This window comes from Opisthocomus hoazin, chromosome 20, assembly GCF_030867145.1.
Source record: "Opisthocomus hoazin isolate bOpiHoa1 chromosome 20, bOpiHoa1.hap1, whole genome shotgun sequence".
Lineage (NCBI taxonomy): Eukaryota > Metazoa > Chordata > Aves > Opisthocomiformes > Opisthocomidae > Opisthocomus > Opisthocomus hoazin.
The window spans coordinates 15,804,215-15,820,213 of record NC_134433.1 but is presented as its reverse complement, the minus strand read 5'-3'; positions in this window follow the sequence as shown (position 1 = coordinate 15,820,213).

The following is a 15,999-nucleotide window of genomic DNA, read 5'->3' as shown; positions in this document are numbered from 1 at the left end:
GCTCTCATTTATCCCTTGGTATCTTCCCTATCGGCACGCGAGTCCGTGAGGTGCCGGGAGGGTTGAGTCACCGTAAGTGCTGTGGTGGGGGTAAAGCAGTGTCTGAGTGTGGAGAAAAACCCTTTAGGCTCTTAAGTTAATTAAAGGATTTTGAAAAATGTGTCATGCCTCTTTAGCCCAGTCTGTCACGCATACTTCATTTTTCACGTGTTAATTAAATATGCATATTCCGCTAGAAAAACAGCAATCCTGATGACTTACAGTTAGAAAAATATTTTCAGTACAACGTCAGAACACATTTGACTGTTATGAATGCCTCTCGTTTTTCTCTCGTGTAGGCTGAAGTACAGTTCTGTGCCCCGCTCTGGCGATTTTTACCACTGGTAATATCTGTGTTGGATTGCTAGCGGTTGGATTGCTGTTAGTTGCTGAAGGACGTTACGAGAAAGCCCGTTCTGAGAAGGGGTGGTTTGCAAAGCGCAAACTGCCAGCTGTCTCGGGATCTTCTGCGTCTTTAGAAGAGTTTTATGGTTTCGCAAACCTGCAGCGGCGCGCGGACTGCCTGGCTGCGGTGGGGGCTTTGGGGTAAAGGCGTTTTTTGAACCGGCGCAGTTTAACAAGCAAATTCAGTTATTTGCCGTACTTATTGCGTATTAATAAAAAAGAAAAGAATAACTCCCTTCCCCACAAAAAAGCAAATCTCAGAGATCCCTTCCCACACTCTTCCAGGTGCAGGGAAGGCTCCATCCTTTGACGAGAGATGAGTCTTCATTTTCAAAAGCTTATTAAACAGCTGAAAGTTATTCTTAAAGGCATCATAAAGTAATGGCAAGTCTGCCTGGTCTGCGAACACCCTATTGCATAATTTCTTTTGTGTGTTAATAATCCTCATAACTGCTTTAAATGATTGCCTTAATTACCTTAATGAAGTGTCTCTTTATAGAAATCTTTAATGTTTTCTTCCTCATTACCTTGTTTAGCTCTGCGTTATCAGCAGAGCGCTTAAAACAGTTGGATAAGCTGCAGAACTTTTATTTGCTTTGTCAGAGTCTCTTTTGGCTTTCTGGCAAAATGTATATGTGGAGAGTCATTAAACATTAATTATGTAGAAAATAAATTACTGGGAAGGAAATGGCAAATAATCTTGCTAAAAAAAAAAAAGCCAGCTACTGTAAAATGACAAGCTTGCTTTCTCAAAATGACAAGGTAATGAAAAAGGGGGCCTTCAAACGGAGAATGTTGATGAAGAACGCAAATATTAACCTTGTCACCCAGTACGGGGGGTGCCTGAGCGTGCTGAGCCTCGCGGGAGCAGACACGCTGCAGAACGCTTCGGTACAGCCGCTCCTCGGCCTGCTTTGGGCCCGCTCGCGCAGAGCAGGGAAAAGAGCCTGCGGCGTGGCCCTTGCCAGCATTTCCACAGCCGATTTTCCTCTCCGCTTCATTCCCAGGCCAGCACCCGCTGTTCCCCCATCGCAGGCAGCCTCCGCGGCGCGGTGCGATCCGGCTGGGATTGGCCGGGATTTATCTTACCTGCTTGCAAAATAACGGTTCATCAAAGCTCGGATTGTTGGGAGGAAAAGGGGTGTTTGCAAACCAGCCTCGCAAGCTGTAGCGTTGTTTTGGGGAGCTAAGCTTTGGACTGTGCAAACTCGCTGTTTCCCTCCCGTAACGGTCGTTCTGAGTACACTGCCCGCGTGGTTTCCTTTGGCATTTCAGCAGGAACACAAAACCGCGCAGAAAGTGCCTTTGGAGCTCGAAATATTAAGCCGATAGTTCGGGGGCCTTCGACTTCAAACAGCGCCTCAATGTTATCAAAGTTACCAATCTGCATGTAGAAAAAAGATGCAAAAATACAGTTTGTGATTTTTTTTCTGAGGAACTCTGAGTACAGTGAGAAGACAAGGAGAGTGTGTGTAAGTCTGAAAATATTTCCCATAAAGGCGGCTGGTGGCAGAGCTGGTTTCGTTTATGCACATTCATACGGAAGCAAGCAGATTTCGTACGCAGACGCTGTGGCGCGTCGTGATGCGAACGAGAACCGCAAGACGCGGTGATGGTGCGAGTTGGTCCTGAAAGCCAGCCTGAAGGGACACACAGGGAGAGGTGTAAAGAAAAGCCACCCGGAAGAGCAGGCTGCGTCGACGGGCGTTTTCCATCGATGGCAGCACCTGGACGCGGATCACGCCTGGAAGGCAATGTGAAAATGCTGATTTTTAGAAATTCTGAAACGTTGCTCTTTTTCCTTCCTTTGACCAGCTCTACCCCATCACAGCTGTGAAGCACGATGCGCTCGGCAGAGCCGTGACGCTGCGGGCCCCGGGGCAGGGCTGGCCGAAGGGCCGCGGGGAAGCAGAGTCTAGTTAAATTGTATGTGGTTGTTTGTCTTCCTAGTAGCAATTAAAGGTTAATTTTAAAATAAAAATAAAAATCGGGGGGGTTGATGTGATTTCTGCTGTCTTGCTTTTATGTCACTCTGATTTTCAGCGCCTGGTTGCCCCTTCGGTTCCCACGTGCCAGCCCACCACGCGTAGGGGCGAGGAGGGCAGCGGTTAGCACAGCCTGAAAAGCTCCGACGAGCCCCCCAGACCGGTTTTAATTGATTTCTTTCCCTGGGAAATGGAGTTCTTTCCTTTCTTTCATACAGGGCGGTGCGGCTCCGTCTGCCCGCTCGCCGTCGCTGCCTGCCGCCCGCTGTCACCGAGGATCCCACCGAGCTCTTCCCGCTCCCTGCCCGGTGGGATGCCCAAAGCCTGACGGGGAGGGAGGAAGACAAATGCAAACTGTTAACGAACGCAGACCTGCGGAGGTGCCTTCCTGCTGCGGAATAACTGAGCGACGAGGCGCGTATCCCTTTGGGCTGCTCACGGCAGGAAGATCCTCGTGGTTAGGAGGAGACCGGCCGGCGGCCAGCCCAGTGCTGCTTACTAAACAGGCAAGATTTCGTATTTGTCCGTTAAAAGTATCGACAGCTTTTTATTCTGCGTGCGGCATCACCTTCCCAGCAGGGAGCCGCAGTGCGTGGCTCGGCGTCAGCTGCCCTGCTCCGGGCAGCGAGCGCTCTGCCGTTAGACACCGTGGTGGCCACGCCGCCGAGCCACGGGACCGCGCAGAGAGCTGAAGCTTTTTGTTCTCCCCAAATACCCCCAATTTGCTAGGCCTGGGTGGTTTTTAAAAGGAGTTTTTCCATTAGCTTTCTGTCAGAGAGCCGCTGGCAGCACCGCCGCCGTCCCCGCTGCCGCTGCGAAGAGACGACGGGATGCGGCCCCCGTGGCATCCATGTGGGTTTGCTGATTTTTTAATGTGAGGAAACAGGGTGAGTGAGAAGTGCATCAAAGTTTGTTCCAAGCAGAGTATTTTTAAATACAAATAAAGTTTTGGGGACTGTTTTGTTGACGTGCGTAACTTTATACAAACATCTGAGAAAGGCGAGGGATTGCAATAGCCGCTTGCATACAAAAAGTCACTCAGACCAAGGCAGGAGCGACACCGAGCTGTGTGTTCGTACTGTTTGAGCTCAACGAAAGGCAAACAAATGGGGAAAAATAAACTGGACGTTTAGAAAAGGCGCGGGGCAGGAGCAGCCGCCGTGTTCCGGGGCAGCGTGCCCAGGAGCCCAGCCGCTGGTCCCGCTGGCCGTCCTCCCTCGCGGCATTTCGTCCTCCAGGCGTTCCCCGTTCGGGAAACCTCCCAGTTCGTGTCCCAGTCATTCTTAAAGAAGCCGAAAGGTGCAAAATCAACGGTTTTTAAATTAGAGAGTTAAAATACATAGTCAGAAATTCGGGGTGGAAACACCCTGGCTGTCGCCTGCCGGCAGTGGCTGTCTCCCACTCTGCTGTGCCGTGCCAAGCAAAAACGAGACGATTCTCATTTCTTGGATGGTATCGGACTTACTGGTACCACGATAGCCCGACTAAAATGTGAAATACAAAGAAGAAACCTGATTTTTTTTTCTTTTTCCTAATATGTCTTTTGGGTGCAGTTGCCTGAGGATAATAAATAAGGACGGCAGAAGATCACTGCCATTTAGAGGCAGCACCCAAGCATGAACGTTGGATGTTATTTTGGTAGTTTCCCAGGAAGCGTATTAATAATTTTATACTCTGAAACACCACACGTGAGAAAGAAAGGGCCAAAGGATCAGCGAGCTCCATGGGATGAGGAGGCCCAGAAGAGCGGGGCCGGCGAGGGCGGGGAGCCGCAGCACCAGTAAAAGCCACGTTTGCTCCACGGGAACCAGTTAACCGTGAGCCCAGCGCTCTGGGTGATGTTGAGGACTCGACTGCTTCCTTCATGTCCCTTCCCGTAACCGAGTTTTTCGGCAGACACGCGCCGCTGGGTGTTTGAAGAGCCACCTCGGGGGTGCTGCAGCGGGAACGGGGTTTGCAGTGAGCGGCGAGGGAAGGCGGTGGGGAGGTGGGACATGGTGGGGCGCAGCCCTTCGCACCAAACCCACGACAAGGTGCTGGGCTCCTTCCCGCACCCACCCTCCTTCCTCCTCATCGGGCGGCCGGTTTCAAGCCCGGCAGGCGTTGGTGTTGCCTTCATGGGGGCTTCACTGGCCCCTGGGGCTGCCACCACCGGGCACGGGGGTTCTGCACGGCGTGGTCCCGCGCAGGGGGCTGCAGCTGGCAGCCGCTGTCTGTCCACAGCGGCGGTGACGCCGGGCCGTGCACACACGCGTGCCGCTGCCGGGTCCATCGGATTTCCAGTGCGGCTCTCTCTGCCCGGGGCCATCCCCTGCGAGGTGTTTTTGCTGTTAACAGCGGAGGAAGAACAATAAATGTCCGCTGCTGGCCCTAGAGGCGAACAAAAAGCAGGGCCTCCGCGGACTTTTGTTTTCTCCGAGAGCATCAAAGACGTCAGAGAGTATTTTTTTCCCTCTAGGGCTTTTCTTTGTTTATGATTCCCCTTTTTATTCCTCCTCATCCTCCCGGGCGGAGGGCAGCTTCGCTCCCCGACTGATTGCTTGCCTGTTTGGAGTTCAACAGGAGCTGAGCGCTGTGATGGACTGGGGCTGAAGTGCCCCCCGAGCACTGGTGGGACTGGGCTGAACTGGAAATGCACCTTCCAGACACCCATGCTGGTGGTTTACACCAGGGGCACGGGTTTGGGGCAGCTCTGGCAGCGGCACAGGAGCCCGGGGAGACGCGCTGGCTTCTCGGTGCATGCCCGATGGCAGCTGGCACGCGGGCTCGCGCGGAGCCCAGCACGGGGCAGAGCCGTCTGAGGCCACCGAGGGCTGTTTCCGAGGACACAAGCCATCGGCGCAGAGGTTTGTGCAGAGGTTTGCTCTCCTCCCACGGAGATTTCCTTGCCGTGGGACCTCAGCAGCTGTTACATTCCCTTAAAAAAACCCCAACTTCACAAACTTTGCCAATGTGTATTTTGTTTGCTAGAAACCTCTGCTCTCTCCTTGCCATGAAATTCCTGACACCTCCTCCCCGTATCGCCGTGAATAACGCACAGCCCTCAGACCGGGGACGTGGCTGGACCCTGCCCAGTGATTCCCGCCCTGGGGGTGCCGGGCAGGGGACGGGGTGCGCTCGCAGCCCCACGCGTGAGCTGCACCCCAATAAATCACGTCGGGGCGTGTTTCGCTGCGTGCAGGAGAGGAACTGAGAGGAAACCCCGAGCGCAGCGATGCCCGGCCGTGGACCCCCCGCCCTGAGGCCAGCCTGCAGCCAGGCTGCTCGGGGGCCGTCCCGCTGCGAGGGGCTCCCCCGGGCCCGGGCTGTGTGCTGGAGGGACACCGCGGGATTTCATACAATACCAAAAGCGGAGTTTTCTTCCTGCCTCTGCACAACACGCAGCCAGCACTGGAGCTCTGTACTTGCTGGGTAGGTACTGTGGCTGTTGGAGGATATCTCCCCAACGTGGATCTGCTGCGGTGGGCGATGTTCAGATACTTGACCCTCGTATGCAGGGCATCGCTGCCAGGAGAGCCACATCACTGGCGGGAAGCCGGGAACGTTCCCTGCATCCCAAGCGAAGAGCGGCCTTGCACTTACGCTGGAGGTGCAAGCAGTGTTTCAGCCAACTGTTTAAAAACAAACCCCCCGTGCCTGGAGAAGGCTCTGCCACTTTCGTACCGTCAGGCTTGTGGCAGGAGACAAGCCGAGGCCGAAGGGTGAGGGGATCAGAGCCACTCCGGTTCAGCATCGCTCATTTTCCTGGCTCGTGCTGGAGGTGCCGGAGGGAGGTGGATGTGGGCTGTGCTCCGCTGTCTCCCTGGTCCTGTCCCCGTGCCGCCGCTGAGCCGTCGGGATGCCGCTGGGCTGTGAGCAGAGCTCTGTGTCAGGGCAGCCTCTGCCCCTGTATTTCCAAGGGAGACCAAGCTGTAGGCAGAGCAGCCTTAAGCACTCCTCTAATTAAAACATAATCCCTCGTGGCCTCTTATACACAGAGAGATATTACAGGCTTAAGGGATGTATAAAATGTATGTTTATTGATTGGATCAACTGCTGCAGCTCTGCCATAGTGTCCGGTGAGAGCACTGACAGACGCCTGACCAGGCTGGCGGGGAGCGCAGGGAAGGGAGGTCTGCCTGCTGCTTTCGCTGACACCAGCCCGCTCGGCCCCTGGCCCCGGCACCTGCGGCACAGCGAGCCCGGGAATACCTGCCGGGTGTATGTACATATCTATACATTCATATACACAGCTACAGAGCGAGGCATCGCCTCCAGCGCCCGTCCTGGGAGCCCCTCGTTCCTGTCCTGCTTTGCTGGGCTGGTGCTGGCGTGGGTTTGCAGAGTTGCACCTGCAGTGGGTTGTTCCTGGCTGCTTTGCTTCCGACTCATTCAGAGGAGTGTGGGCAGCGGGGCGAGGGAGGTTCTCCTTCCCCTCTGCTCTGCTCTAGTGAGGCCCCATCTGGAGTACTCTGTCCAGTTCTGGGCTCCCCAGTTCAAGAAAGATGAGGAGCTACTGGAGAGAGCCCAGCGGAGGCCTACGAGGATGAGGAGGGGACTGGAGCATCTCTGCTACGAGGAGAGGTTGAGGGAACTGGGCTTGTTCAGCCTGGAGAAGAGAAGGCTGAGAGGGGACCTTAGAAATGCCTCTAAATATCTGCAGGGTGGGTGTCAGGAGGACGGGGCCAGACTCTTTCCAGTGGTGCCCAGCGACAGGACAAGGGGCAACGGGCACAAACTGAAGCAGAGGAAGCTCCAGCTGAACCCGAGGAAGAACTTCTTCCCTCTGAGGGTGACGGAGCCCTGGCCCAGGCTGCCCAGGGAGGCTGTGGAGTCTCCTTCTCTGGAGATATTCCAGCCCCGCCTGGCCGCGGTGCTGTGCAGCCTGCTCTGGGTGACCCTGCTTGGGCAGGGGGCTGGGCTGGGTGACCCACAGAGGTCCCTGCCAACCCCCACCATTCTGTGATTCTGTGATTCCGACTCCCCTTGCAATGGCCGTTTTTTCAACTGCAGGAATGCAAGATCATTTCTGGTACCGCCGTGGTAGTGATCGATGGGCAGGACGTGCTTTTCAGTACAGCAACAACCACTCGAAAGCTTTGGCAGGCTGAGATTTTCTGCTCAGCAAGCTGCTTCACCTTGAAGAACAACCCCAAGAGATGTGAGCGTGTAGTGGAAGTGTCTGCAGGCCTGCATTAAAACAGCCCTGGCAGATGATGCTGTAGCTTCCACAACATAAACATTACAGAAAAATAGTGTAAATATGGGGGATTCTGGTTTTTTTTCCCTCATTTTTTCCCTCACTCAGGCCAGGAACTGCTAGAGCTTAAATAAATCATTGCAGAAGTGAGACTGACCTAAATCATTTTACACAGCGGAGACCTTGTCTCCTGCTTTTGGAGCTTCTCGTGTTTATGCCATGCCAGAACAGAGCAGAAGTTGTCTGCACGGCAGCGGCTCCTTCCCACGCCCCGGGGAGCTCGGGGGAAGGTGTGAGATCGGCTCGTGTGCGGCAGCAAGGCTGCCGGGGAGGCGAAACGCTCAGCTCGCGCGTGCCGGGGGAACCAGCGCGTGTTTCTGGTGCTGCACCGTCCCGTGCTTGGCGCTGCCGGGTTTCCCTGCCCCGTGCGGGGCTGCCGCTGCGCCGGGCTCTGCTCGTCCCCGCGTGAGCACCCGGCCAGGTCCTGCACGAGTGCCCAATTAATTAATCTAACGCACAGCTGCCCAACTAATTTACATCTGAGCGCCCAACGAGTTCACGCATGAGCGCCCAATTAGTGCGTGCATCAGCACACAGCTGGTGCATGCCTGGGTGCCCGGGACGTGCGTGAGTGCCCAAGCAGCGCCCGCGTGCGCGACCGACAAGACCCCGCGTGTGCGCGCGGCGGACCCGCACCCAGGCTCAGAACCAGCCCACGCACCAGCGCAGGATCCGTCCGTGCGCGAACGCCCGGTTTGTGCCTGCATGTACGCCTAATTACCGCACACATCAGCGCCCAGTTAGTGCCTGCACGAGCACCCCGGTGCTTCACGCGTGAGTGCCCCGTTATTTTGCGTACGAATGCCCGGTTAGCGCGTGCACGAGCGCTCAGTTATTTCATGCATGAGCACCAAGCGCTTTGCGGGTGGTTTCCCAGCTGGTTCCCCGCAGCGCCCAGCGTGTTCCCGGAGCGGGGACTCCCCGGGGGCTGCAGCCCGCAGCGGGGAAGGAAGGAGCGTGGCAGAGCTGGGGTAACGCAGAGATGCGGCTGCTGCGGATGTGCTGCGACGGTGCGGGAGGAAAGCCCGACCCCGCAGCCTGCCCAAAGCAGCCTGGCATGCCTCGGCACGCCCGAGCTCATCCAAGAGCAGGGCTGTGCTCTGCTGGACCGCAAAAAACCAACCCTGGTGAGTGCCATGGCGTAAATGCGTGGAGTAAATGATCACAGCAGCCCTTCCAGCCTTAAAAGTTTAGGAAACCTTTGATGTGCAGGCAGGGCCCCTTGCAGATAAACCACCTTGGGTTTAGGGCTTGTGCTGAAGCACCCAGCCCAAATGCTATAATGGGAGGGAGGGAGGACAGAAAAGAAAAAATGGAGAAACTCAAGGGAAGACGTCAAATTAACGCTTGTCCTTGACCCGGCCCTGACACCGAGTCTGTGTCCCGAAACCCCTCTGCCTCGCGGTCGGACCTGGACCGCTGCAAAGCCCGCCGCGGGAGCGAAGCCGCAAGGCGCGGCCACACGGCATGGGGCTTTGACATGGCTTTTCCTTTGGCAAACACCAAAACATAAACGTGTTGTCTCTAAACCCACCTTTCGCTCTGGGAGACAGCAGACGGGAGGGAGTTCCCAGCTCTCGGCGTGTCCGGCTGGGCTGGGGTGCGGGAGCCAGGAGCGGCGGTGCTGGCCGGCTCAGCCCGGCGGGGCTGCGTCACCCTCGTCTCTCCCCACGCACAAAGGCGGTGGTTGTGTTCCTGCACTAATACAACCCCAGTGCTGGGTTCCCCAGTTCAAGAAAGATGAGGAGCTACTGGAGAGAGTCCAGCGCAGGGCTACGAGGATGGTGAGGGGACTGGAGCATCTCCCCTACGAGGAGAGGCTGAGGGAACTGGGCTTGTTCAGCCTGGAGAAGAGAAGGCTGCGAGGGGACCTTATAAATGCCTACAAATATCTCAAGGGTGGGAGTCAGGAGGATGGGGCGAAGCTCTTTTCAGTGGTGCCCAGTGACAGGGCAAGGGGCAATGGGCACAAACTGAGGCACAGGAAGTTCCGTCTGAACATGAGGAAGAACTTCTTCCCTCTGAGGGTGCCGGAGCCCTGGCCCAGGCTGCCCAGGGAGGCTGTGGAGTCTCCTTCTCTGGAGATATTCCAGACCCGCCTGGCCGCGGTGCTGTGCAGCCTGCTCTGGGTGACCCTGCTTGGGCAGGAGGGTTGGGCTGGGTGACCCACAGAGGGCCCTGCCAACCCCTACTATTCTGTGATTCTGTGATTCTGTGACCCCGCCGAGATTCCAGAGGGATGTTTTTATTTATGGATCCTGCGTGAACTGCACACCGCGAGTCACTTGCGAAGACTTGCAGAGAGGAGATGACCTGAATACATATTAATAAGGCTCACAAGTCGTTTAGTATTAGTTGTTTCTACCACGCCTGCGGGATGGCGAGGAACGCGCTACCTCACGGAAAGCGATGTTTAGACAAAAAGCCGTCTATAGCTGGTCACATTCTTGAGCCCGTTTGCCTTGGAGATGAGCCCAGGCTGCCCTGCCGCGGTGCCACGCTGCAGCTGCCTCTGCTCCGGGACAGGCGCCGGGGAGACGAGGAGCGATAGCTCCGTGCACACTGGAGCCACGGAAGGGCCGTGCTGGCTGCGGGGACAGGACATTCCGCGGCCGGAGGCGTGTTTGGGGGTCTCAGGGCGCCGGTGGGTGACGCCGATGGGAAGCGCTTGACCCAGTCCGGGGTGGTCCTTCCGATGAAGGGAGCGTTTCTGTGGGCAGGAACACGTCGAGCCCCCGCGCCTGCTGCCCGCAGCAACGACGGGTCACGGCCCCTTCCCCGGCAGGGAACAGGAGACGGTCCCCAGTCTGGTATCCGCGCGCTCCGGTCTCACTCCGGAGTGACAGCCTGTGCGGACCAGGCGTGGGGACGAGGTGCTCAGCGCACCGGGCGCAGGGAGGACCTGGTCCCAGTGCCCAGGGAGGTGCCAGGGTAACCTGCGGGAGACAGAACTGCGCCCGGACTGGGTCTTTGCGCTGGAGGGGATGGCAGGTAGTACAAACGCCTTGTTGTCCCTAAGCTGTCACCAATCAGCTGGGGGACTCGGGGTCTGATATTGATGTTAACAGACTGCTTACAGGGATCAAACCCTCCGCATCCGCGGCGGCAGCTCCCCGCTGGAGTTTTATAGAGCATTTCCTTTTATCGGGCACTTTCTCTTTCCACGGGGTTTATTCAGGTTCTACAGCAGGGATTCAGGGAGATAATAACGAACATTAACCAGGGTGCTGAAAACTGCTTCGCAAACAAGATTGAGCAAAGCAGCCCAGGACTGACAGCAAACCCTCCGTCATGCTGTTTGCAAAACACTCACCAAAACAACTGACTCCTGGTGAAAATGGCTGGCCGGGCGGCCGCGGGGGGCTGCGGGCGGTGAGGCACCCGGCTCCAGCAGCCAGGGAGCTGGCGGCTGGGGACTGTGGCCATGAGCAAGGGCCAGATCCAGGTCCCCATGTGGGTGCCCTCGGTATCGAGGTGTGGGTGCGTGGGAAGAGCCACCGGCTCGGTCCTGTCCTGGGACGGTGCGGTGCTGGGTCACTGGGGTGCCTGGCTGTGTGCCGACCCGTCCCCCCGGGCAGCGCTTGCCACCCGTGGGTGCCTCGCAGAGGGGGTGTCACTCGCTGGGGCGAACACTGCATTCTATGAGGGGTCAGACGCCGCAAGGCTTCTCTCCCAGCTCGCATCTCGTTTCTGTGCAGCCGCTTTGCAGCGCGTCTCTGCAAGGGGATCGGGAGCCGCCGGCTCTTCGCTCAAGGCCTCGGCCACAGGAGGATGGCTACGGGTGGCAGCGATGTCGGTGGCCGAGGTGGAGTACCCGCAGCCGCCCCGGCCGTGACGTTGCCGCTCCGGCTGCAGCAGGCAGGACCTGACCAAGGGGCAATTGGCACAGACTGAAGCAGAGGAAGCTCCAGCTGAACCCGAGGAAGAACTTCTTCCCTCTGAGGGTGACGGAGCCCTGGCCCAGGCTGCCCAGGGAGGCTGTGGAGTCTCCTTCTCTGGAGATATTCCAGCCCCGCCTGGACGCGGTGCTGTGCAGCCTGCTCTGGGTGACCCTGCTTGGGCAGGGGGTTGGGCTGGGTGACCCACAGAGGGCCCTGCCAACCCCCACCATGCTGTGATTCTGTGATTCTGACGGAGGGCGTTTGCGTCGATACGATGAAGTGGCCAAATCGTGCTTCATGGGGAGCAGCAGCCCGGCTCCGGGGTGCCCGGGTGTGACTGCAGGGCCCACAGCCCCCGGGACACGCAGAGTTAATGAAAGAAGGTGCTTTATTGCTGCTGTTATTTTTATTGATTATTGGCCAAAGAGAGCAGCTGACAGAGGAGTCTGGAGAAGAGCAAGTCGGTGGCGGAGGTGCAGGAGACAAGTCAGCGGAGGAGAGAGGGAAGGAATTCCTGCAGCGAGAGGAGACAAAGGCGACATTTCTACAGTCGTCTGCTATGGACACGTGCTGCAAAATACGCTGGTGTGCCATGTCCGTGGCGGCCAGAGCACAAGTCATCAGCCAAGCTGCAGCAAAGCGGGTTTAGGTTAAATAAGAAGAAAAATCTGCTATGGGGGATGTTACTGTGGAGGTGCGGTGTGGAAGCGGAGCTGGTGTGATGCTGCAGCCACCCTGTCAGCCCAGCTTTTGGTTGCCAGACCTCTGTGTTTCTTATGGCAGATGTGCGCAAAGTCTGCGGTTTTTGACTTAAAATTGCCTGGGTTTGGAAACGCGTCCCGTGGGGGAGCACGCGGCTGCGGGGCAGGAGGAGCACAGCCTTAGATGGCAAACGGCTCCTCGCCGCCAGGCCCTTTTCCTGTTAATCCCTCTGAAGTGCCTTATATAGTGCACTCGGAGGAATTTATAAATAAATGCTTTTTGTCACGATTCAGGAACGCGTCTCCCTCCGTGGCATCTGAAGCCCTTTCTTCCGTCAAGGCCGCGCTCCTTCGTGTGCGAAGAGCCGCGCCGAGCCCGCAGCGCCTGGCACCGGCCGGGGCTGTGCCGGGCCGGAGCGGGGCTCCTCCACCTCCTCCTGCCGCTGACCGCTGCGGGGAGGGAGGCAGGACGTCGCAGGGACGACGCCGGGATTACAGAAGCAGCCACCACACTGGAGCCAGCTCTGTGACTGTCACCATTTTCATCCAGGGCCAGCGTTTTATGCCTCGTCCCTTTGCAGCTGGGTCCCTCCTGCCCTGGGCTGAAGGCGCCCGTGGGCGTCCCCGGGACAGGCAGGGCAGGGGGGAGGCGAGCGCGGCTTCTGCACCCGCTTGCACCGGGAAAATACCGGGAGGTTGGGAGCACGGGAGTCCTCGTGGGAAAGCCCCGGGCTCCCGTTGTGCAGGACAGACAGGACGAGCGTCGCTCCGCCGCTGCCTCTAGCCTTAAACCGGCCGAGCCGCGTCACCTGCCCCGGCCCCGGCTCGGGATTAGTCGTACAGTAAAGCCAGGCTTCGCGGTTGTCACTGTGCCGCACACAAGGATTAAGCAGAAACTCGTGGCAGCAAGAACAGAGGTCTGACTTACAACAGCTCAGATCCCTCCCCGCTAACGAAGCTCCTTCATTAGCAGGGGAAGGTGTAGCAACGCAGGCCGGGCAACCTGGCTCCGCACAGGGTGGTGGCTTCTCGACCCACGGGCCCGGCTCGCCCGTGGCAGCAGCGCTGCGAGACTGGTTTGGTGTTTGCCAGGTACTGGAGCTCCTCGGGGAGAAAAGCAGAGGGTTTCCTCCGCAGCTCAGTGCCGGGGAGGGAGGGAGGGAGGCAGCAGCAGCCAGGCTGGTTCCCGTGCCTCAGCGGGGCCGTAGCCGGGCTCTGTGCCGGCAGCGGTGCCACCCTGATGCAAACCACGACCCCGCTGTGGCCCAGCGTGGGCAGAGCCGAGGCTCTGCGCCTCCCGGTCTGGGATGCTCGTAAAAAAGATCCGCAAGACTCAGAGATCTGTTGCCTCAACAGAGCTATAAATAGCCCAGCCAAGCGCCGTGCAGCGAGCCCGAGCTGAGCCGGCTGCCCTCATGGCCACAAGGTCCTCGGAGCCTTGCGGGGACAGCCGGCTCTGCTGCCCGCTGCGGGCTGCAGCCGACGGGGACGGGGGTCTGCCCCCTCCCCACTGCCAGGACTGCCCATCAGCTCCCGCAGCCCGAGCACGCTGCAGAACTCTGAGCTCCTGCCTCTCCCAGGCAGGTCCTGCTCTGGCAGCTGCCCATCATCCGCCTGGCATGGCCTTTCCCCGCTCCCCAGCCCCGAGATCAGCACCTCCAGCCCCCTCCAGCCACGTGGAGCCTCTGGAAACACCACCATAAAAACATTTACCCCCGCTGCCGCTGAGCTAGAAGCTCAGCAAGGGCTGCAGCTAAGCCTGTTACTGCATTAGCATGGCGTCCAAAACAGGCGAAGGCAGGGTCCCGGCTGGGCGGCCGGCGGTGACCCAGAGCGTGTGTCAGCGGGTGCAGGGCATCGCCTGCGTCCCGGCAGGATGGGCACTGCCCGCTCCCCCTTCCAGCAGAGGCAGCAAGAAAAGTCAGCCTGCAGAAGAAAGCAAGAAAAACACCGCTCCAGGGCTGCAGAGAGACCATCAGTTATTTCCCAGAGCGGTGTGGAGGGAACTCGATGTTAATGAGGCTGAGGCCTGGGGCTGTAATTTGGCAGCCACAGCCCAGCCCTCTGCTTTGGCCGGGTATTTATTTATCGACACTTTGCTCCTCGTCCGGAGCAGCTCTTGGGGCAGCCCCGGGATGTCCACAGCTCCCGTGTGTGCGGTGCTGGGCAGACAGCAGGCAACCCGCAGCCATTCCCCGGCCGATGCAGCCAGGCTTTGAGCGTTTGAGCTCTGAGGGGATGCTGATGCCCTCAAATTATCCGTCTGAAGGCTGGAGGTCAGGTCCCACGCTGCCAACTGTGGTCTTAACGAGCTTCGTACTGTGCCCTGCAGCATTAGTCCTCACTTGCTTTGCTGCTGCTCTCTGGCTTCTGCTATCTTAAGGCCGAAGCTGAGGTCTGGACCCATTTGGGAATAGTAAATATTTTATTTGCTGTTGGGAGTTTTGACCAGTATCTCAGAGGCTGCAAGGGTCACACCAGGAAACGTCCACTTCATTAGCAAAAAGGATCGGCCCCTTCCCGGGCTGCATGCTGGCGAGGCAAAACCGCAGCCGTGGCGTGAACTCCAGCCTGTCCCCCGAGTGCTGTTATCAGCCGTAGGCTTGTCTTCCTCGAGCAATCAAATTAGATAGATTTCAGTACCCGGAGCCGTCTCCCTGGTTCTCAAGGCCACACATGCAATTAAAACTGGTCTCGTTAAGAGCCAGCTGAGCCTCCTTGTCGCCGCTGTTCACATCGGGCAGCGCCGTGTGAGCACCGCGGCGTGGGAATGGGGATGGCACGGCAACGGGGGCTTTCTGGTTCTGCTGGGCTTTTCTTCAGGTGGCTTCTGCAAAGAGCTTCTTGGCACCTCTGCTCAAGTGAAATGGAGCAACCAAAACGGGGCTGGCTGGCGGCCAGCCTGGCAGACGGGCCTGGAGGGCCGGTGTGCGCGCGGAGCATGGTGATCGAGGGCAGGAGCCCCGCGTGGGAAAGCCGAGTGGCCGAAGTGCCAGTGTCACGCCTACGTGCCAGGATCCTGCCGGCCCCGTTGCTCCCTCGCTGCCGGCCCTGGCGCGGGGCCCCGTGAGACCCGACGGGAGGGTTACAAGCGTGAGTCTCCTCCGGTGTCTCTCACCCTGAGGCCCGCACCTGACGGGCAGCGTGGGGTTTGGCTGCCAGCCCCCTGCCAGCCATGGGACCCCACTGCCAGGCTGCCGGCGAGGGGGCTCAATGGGATCGCTGCCACGGCACCACCGCACCGGATCGGCCCTTCGACCAGCTCCGATGGCACCGGTGCCTCCCGAGTTACTAAAGCTGAGCTTTACCACGGCTTTACTCCGGGGAGAGCAGTAACACAAACCACAGCATTGCAGTGCTGCGTCAGGCCTTCCCCTGGACTTCGGGGTGAGCAGAGAGTTTTTATCCTCCCCTCTGTCCTTACCTTGGCTTTCACATGTACGTCAAACATCACAGTGAACGTACGAGGAAGCTGCTCCTGGTGTGGTGCAGGGTCAGTTCGCAGCGGCGCAGGACCCCGGGTTGGGGTTTTGTCAGCTTTCCCAAGCGAAGCAAGGCTGGACCTGGCAGTAAACGGAGCTGGCAGGACTCGCTGAGACAGCCCTGGGGAAAAGCAGCGGCTCCCGCAGGGCGTGGGGCTGGTGGTTTGGTGAAAGATGCTCCCACCATTGCTGGGCTTACCCCGGGCTTTGCTGCCAGTAGAAGAGCAGGAAAAACCCAAGATATAAGAGAGCCTTTGATGTATTTAG